The sequence below is a fragment of the Chrysochloris asiatica genome, unplaced genomic scaffold (assembly GCF_000296735.1).
Source record: "Chrysochloris asiatica unplaced genomic scaffold, ChrAsi1.0 scaffold00018, whole genome shotgun sequence".
Taxonomy (NCBI): domain Eukaryota; kingdom Metazoa; phylum Chordata; class Mammalia; order Afrosoricida; family Chrysochloridae; genus Chrysochloris; species Chrysochloris asiatica.
In genome coordinates, this window is record NW_006408536.1 from 10,910,386 (window position 1) to 10,915,975 (window position 5,590).

At 40.0% G+C, this 5,590-nt stretch overlaps 1 pseudogene; it reads right to left on the bottom strand.

Annotated features, from left to right (window-relative positions):
* Positions 1–4,200: 4,200 nt before the first annotated feature.
* On the bottom strand, positions 4,201–4,902 carry LOC102812085 (annotated as a pseudogene).
* Between the last annotated feature and the right edge of the window lie 688 nt (positions 4,903–5,590).

Below are 5,590 nucleotides of genomic sequence, written 5' to 3' on the forward strand. Positions count from 1 at the left end.
TCCGTGGTTCTGTCAGGTGTCTGTGGCTGCTCTGATTCTGCCCCTGCTTGGACTCTCCTAAGATGGCAGCTCTGGGAGCAACTGAGCATCTTGAATTAGAAAGTAATGGATTTCTTGCTTCTGCTACCAATTCCCCTAGCTGTAAGCCTTCTAATCTTCTAAATATTCCTTTATAATTGGTTCAGCGTTGGCAACATCCCCTGAGCCTGCTTGGTCCAGTCTTCAGTGTTGTTGCTGATGGAGTTCCTCACTGCACGTCCACCTGATCCGCCATCTTGTTTTTTCTCCTGTCAATGTACTCTTGCAACCGTTTTTTAATTATGTTGAGCAAAATTTTACTTGCATGTGATATTAATGATACTGTTAGAAGATCTCCACATTCCATTGGGTGACCTTTCTTTGGAATGGGCATAAATGTGGATCTCTTCCAATCAGTTGGCCAATTTCCTGGCTCCAATGCTGCCTCAGTTTGCTGAAAGATTTCAATTTATATTCTGTCAATTCCTGTAGCCTTGTTTTCCCCCAGTGCCTTCAATGCAGCTTGGACTTCTTTTTTCCGTATCATTGGTTCTTGGTAATATGCCATCTTTTGAAATGTTTGAACATCAACCATTTCTTTCTGGTACAGCAACTGAGTATATCTTTCATTGTCTTCTGATACTTTTTGCATCATTTGATAGTTTGCCTATGTTGTTGTTGTTAAGTTTTGTTGAGTCGGATCCAACCCATAGCAACCCTATACAGGGTTTCCAAGGAGCGACTGGTGAGCTTGAACCACTGACCTTGCAGTTCAAACGGCTTTGCAGTCTGGTGCATTAACCCACAGCGCCACACAAGGACTCCTATAGAATCCTTCAATATTGCAAGTCAATCCTTAAATTTTTCTTAATTTCTTTCAGCTTATGAAATGCTGAGCATGTTCTTCCATTTTGGTTTTCTAACTCCAGATCTTTTTACATTTCATTATGACACTTGACTTGATCTGCTTAAGCTAACCTTTGAAAATTTCTGTTCAGCTCTTTTATTTTCTTATTTATATCATTCACTTTAGCTTCTTTATGCTCAAGAGCAAATTTCAACATTTTTTCTGACATCCATTTTAGTCTTTTCCGTCTTTCCTTTTTTTTTTTTTTTTTTGAAAGAAAATGGCCATTTTTTTAAACAGACAATGACCAACAAACAGTATTCGATGAGTGATGGGGGAGGCAGAGAAAACACAAGAATTGTACAGTATACCAGCAACATGGACAAAATAGTAATTACATTTCTTAGTCTAGACACTGGATTTCTAGGATTTTAATGTCTTTTTGGATTTTTTTCTTTGTGTTTGTATGTTGCTTTATTTTAAATAAAATTTCTATTTTGTTATTTTATTACTTGAATGAGTTTTGACATTTTAAAAGTGCCTGGCATTTTACTTAAGCTGATTGTTTGGAAATTAAAAGGAAGAAAGAGAGAGAGAGAGCGCGAGAGAAAGAAAGAAAGAAACCTTGGCCAAACAACCTAACATATTGTTGGAAACACAAAAGAACATGATTTTAAGAAAAAAAAAAAGAATAAAGTCATTGTGGTTTAATTAGAATTGGAAAAGGCTTTTCCTTTCGGAATCAGTATCTTAGAGACTTTTGTTTGAAGATTCTTTTGCCCTGCCATGGCAGTGAATGTCTACATTAGTCTACTTTGTTAGTAAAATTTATGAAAATAGGAGTACAGCAGCTCTTTATAATAAATGTCCCATTCAGTGTCTCATATTGACTGTGTCTTTAAGTACCAAATTCATTAATGTAACAATTTAAAAAATCTTAACAAAACATCAATATCACATTAAAAAGATATATATATATATATATATCCACACTACAAAATATTTTAACACCATCTATTGTGTTGTGTGGAGTCCTGGTGTGGCGCTGTGGGTTAATGTGCTGGACTGAAAAGTTGGTTTGAACCTCAAGGCCGGCGATTCAAGCTCACTAGTTGCTCCTCAGAAACCCTATACAGGGTCACTATGGGTTGGAATCGACTCAACAGCACTTAACAATAACAATGTCAACAAGCAGGAAACTGTCAGTTTTACCTACCAGTCACAGTGCATTGAAGTTTATACTTTTTATTTTTAAAATTCTGTTTGCAGCTACAATACATTTTAAAAAATTCTCCCATAGCTTCACTGGTGACACATGCAGCACTGAGGTATTAAAAAACAAATAAATAAACCAAAAGTTTGCTTTATTTATTTGTCGGTAGAAATTGGATGGATAAAATTTGATTAATGCAGGGTTATCTACTCCTGGACTTGGGCCCTTAGAGCTAGGGTGGGGTGGAGGGACAGGCAGAGAAGAGAGGCCAAATGTCCTAGGGACCTTTGAAAGTGCTGAAATGACTGGACAATAGAAAATGATCAATATTTAAAATTAAGACTGAAAAATAATGCCCCCCTACCAACTCCATCCAAACTAAATAGGTGTGCTTTGAAACTTTAAATCTGTTAAATATTCAAATTGTAGCTTTGTATTTTAAAAACTATCTTGAGAAAAGCAGTCTTTCATATTTTAAATAAAAATCTAGCTGGAAGGTAATGTGTGCAGCTGTGCACAGACAAGAGGTTAATATGCTGGTATGACACTAACACAGTTCCTGGGGTGAGCTAAAGAGTGTTCTAACTTCTCCTGGGGTCGTCCTGTCAGCTGGGTGGTCTTCAGTCTCAGCAGATGACTTTGTCATTGTCCCTCTCCCTCTTTCTTCAGCACAGCGGTCAAACTGCCCAGGACAGACTCCCATCACAAAAATATTTTTTATTCTTTCATTTTTAATGTTTTCTATGTAGTTAATGGAATTGTATTTATGTTTCTTTTTTAGAACCACAATTTCTTATATCACCTCTTTCAAAAGAAAAAAAGCACTTACAGAAAAGGAGGACATTCAAAACATTGTTGTCCTTACCTTATTGCCAAAAATAGATACACTTAGGTTAACATCACAAAAGGAATTGCTAGAATCTATTAATTGGCCTACTACACCTCACTTCGTCTACAATGCAAAATAGAATGATTATGCCCGCCTCCCACTCTGTGTTCCTCAACTTCGATTCAGTGTGTGCTAAAGATCCACTTGAAAATTCGTACAGTCTCAAAATTATAACCAAAATATTGGGAGTAATATTACCTTCTCAGCATACTTCAAAAGGGAGAACAGAATCAAACAAACAACAATAATAATAGATATTGTAAAGAAAAAATAACTCCTTAATGTTGTTGTTGTTAAATGCCTTCGAGTCAGTTCCAACCCATAGCGCCCCTGTACAGGGTTTCCGAGGCTGTAAATCTTTATGGGAGCAGAAAGCCTCATCTTTCTCCTGCAGAACGGCTGGTAGTTTTGAACTGCTGGCCTTAAGGTTTGCAGCCCGATTCGTAACCACTACGCTACCAGAGCTCCTAACTCCTTAATATAACAGTTAAAATATGAAGTCCTGGTGAGGCACTGTGGGCTAAAACGCAGGACTGCAAAGTCAGTTTGAACCACAAGGTCGCTGGTTCAAGGTCACCAACTGCTCCTTGGAAACCCTATACAGGGTTTCTATGGGTTGGAACTGACTCAATGGCACTTAACAACAACAACAGTATAGTTAGTTTTCAACTGGATAGTAAAGCTTGACTCCTGGACTAAGTCAAAATCATTACCAAATGTGATTCAAAGAGCTTTAAAAAAAGAAGGGGAAGGGGGAAGAGAGAGAGGGGAGGGGTACCATGAAGAAAAGAAAATGAAAACCAAAATCATGAGTTCTATGCACATTTTAAAACTGTTGTCTTATATTACCACAGATTCGTGAGATGTTGAGCTGGTTGGATGATGAGCCATCTCTGGTTGGAATGGGAGTAAAGCTGGTGGGGGTCCAGACATCACCTAAACAAAGGGCTACTCAGAAACTTCACCCAGTCTTGCTTGGACATCCAGGTATGCTCTCCTAGTAAGATGGCAATGAAAGTATCTGCTCATTGGTATCCAGTTGGAAAGACCAATGCAATGAATGGTGCTGTGCCATGGCTGAAGCCCAAGCCTGGCTGTGGGCTGGCTGTGTTTATGTAATTCCCCACTCCAGAGTCCTGGCTGGCAGGGCCATAGAGATTGGTGACCGGTCCTGGACTGTTGGCACCTGGAAGCCTCCTGGCTGCCCCGGGTTAGAGCCTGATCCTCTCACTACTACTGCCACCACTGGCCTGTAAGCCGCCGCTGTAGAGCCTGGGAACCGATAGCCATAGCTAGGAGCAAATCCTGGGTAGTCATGGCCATCGGGTGCCACGAAGTTGGGGTAGCCCAGCATCCACATGTCTCAGATGGGGACATGACTTCCTTCAGCTGAACTTTCTTACATTCTACCATTTCACTACTGATTTCATGGAAATGAATCGCACAGACTTTCTCCACCATGTCTTCATTCTCAAAAGTGACAAGAGCCAAAGCCTCTATGCCTGTTGTTGTTGGTGGTCTTCTCTAACGTCAACATCACATCCTCCACCTTTTGCCAAACTGCTCAAAATATTGCTTTACATCTTCTATGATGGTGTTCACAGATAATATGCCTACAAATACTTTCTTTGTTCTTGTTACCATCTTGGGTTGTGTTTGGCGAGGAAATACAACTTTAGGATCCATCATCTTAGAATCTAATTCATGGTGGGGTTGACCTAATACTTTATCTACAATTGCTGGGTCTGAAAACTTGACGTAACAGAAGCCTCCAGAACATTTCGTAGTGGGGTGTCTTAAGACCATACAGTCTGTAATTTCTCCAAATTTGCTAAAATAGTCTCTAAGGCTATCTGGTGAAGTATTCCAGCTCAGTCCACAGGTTAACATTTTACCGGGGTCATACTGGAAGTCGTTGGCACTGCCTAAGGTGCCTTGGTTCTCATTTCCTGCTATATCTGAGCCCACCCACTCCCCATCCCCCCATCTCCCACCCCCCAAAACTGAATCCCACAGTGATCAGAGCCAATAGGCGGCCTGATATCTCCCTTTCCCTCCTCCCCCTCCTTCTTCCTCCCCCTCACACCAACTTCCCCCCCACCCCCCAGGCCTGTGTTCCTCTGACCTTTCTTGTCTTTTTAATGAACTTTTGTTTTCTTCCTGTATGGTGTTGGGTTTTTTTTTTGTTTTTTTCTTTTCTATGTTTTATTGTGAATTATGTGATAGTTTACATGGGAGAACATTAGTTTTACATTCATCCTATCGTATATTGTTTCATTGCCATGGTTACAATCCTGTATGGTGTTCTTGATGTCATCCCATAGTCATCTTGTCTTCAAACATAGTGTCAAGTGCATCACATCTGTTCTTTTGATGGTTTCTAAATTCAGGTAACGTAGTGGTTACGAATCGGGCTGTGAACCACAAGGTCAGCAGTTCGAAACTACCAGCTGTCCTGCGGGAAAAAGATGAGGCTTTCTGCTCCCGTAAAGATTTAAAGCCTCGGAAACCCTGTACAGGGTCGCTATGAGTCGGATCTGACTCCACGGCACATAACAACAACAACAAGATCAAAATAGACTGTAAAACATTGTCTTTGTAGCTTATGTTATGCAAATTGACC